Raw genomic sequence first — 784 nt, forward strand, 5'->3', positions numbered from 1 at the left:
ACCGCGTGGGCGCCAGTGGGCGTTTTCCACACAAAAATGACCCCAAAACATTTTAATGCTTACTCAGATATTCTGGCGCGTCGCAGCGTATCAGTGTTTTGTGAGATATTGCGAAGCCTGTTACGCGAGACGTGGTCTGGCGTTTACCTACCTAGTTTTATCACGAGATGATGGCAATTAACATGACGTCATCTTAAACCACGTCTTCGCTATAAGTGAGAGGCCTCCAAGTATGCCGAGATCAGCAAAAAGCAGATCCGTCCTTGTTAGTCAGGGACCGTTTTCTGATACACCTTTGTTCAGCGACAGTGAAAGGCATCTAAAGTGGACTGTGTCCAAATCACTAAAAAACAGATACGTCGTTTTCTGATGCTTCTTTGCCCCCCCCCCCCCCCCTCCCCCCGAAGAATGCTCAACAAACATTATAGCTGTCGCTGCTGTGTTGCACTTTCATTGATAAGATTGTTTTTTGTTCTTTTTTGAATACATCTTGAACCCTTATTGTGCCTTTCATCTTTCATTTTGATCTTGCCCTTACCCCCTTCCGCTTTTTTTTAGGAGCATTAAGGAAACCGACATAGAAAACTGCAAGCGAAGCGAGCGAGAATTTTTTTCGATATTCGATGTTCCATGACAAAACGAGCGGTTTTGAGGAGGCTGACAGCAAAAGCAGACGAGTGGATCTATAAGCCTTGCGGCTGAGATTTGACCGGTGACCGGTGCTATTTTTGCCTCTCGTTTCCGGCGCTTGAATTGTCCGGAATACAGATTTCTAAATTCAAGG

At 45.4% G+C, this 784-nt stretch overlaps 1 protein-coding gene across 1 annotated transcript in view; it reads left to right on the forward strand.

The window, feature by feature from the left end:
• LOC127750583 (uncharacterized) overlaps positions 1–501 on the forward strand; it is a gene marked incomplete at its 5' end in the record, with an annotated part of 25,198 nt that extends 24,697 nt beyond the window's left edge. Inside the window, 1 exon segment of the mRNA XM_052272628.1 lies at positions 111–501.
• Positions 502–784: the final 283 nt, after the last annotated feature.

Source organism: Frankliniella occidentalis, unplaced genomic scaffold (assembly GCF_000697945.3).
Source record: "Frankliniella occidentalis isolate FOCC.00 unplaced genomic scaffold, Focc_3.1 Scaffold215, whole genome shotgun sequence".
In the NCBI taxonomy this organism is placed as follows: Eukaryota; Metazoa; Arthropoda; class Insecta; order Thysanoptera; family Thripidae; genus Frankliniella; species Frankliniella occidentalis.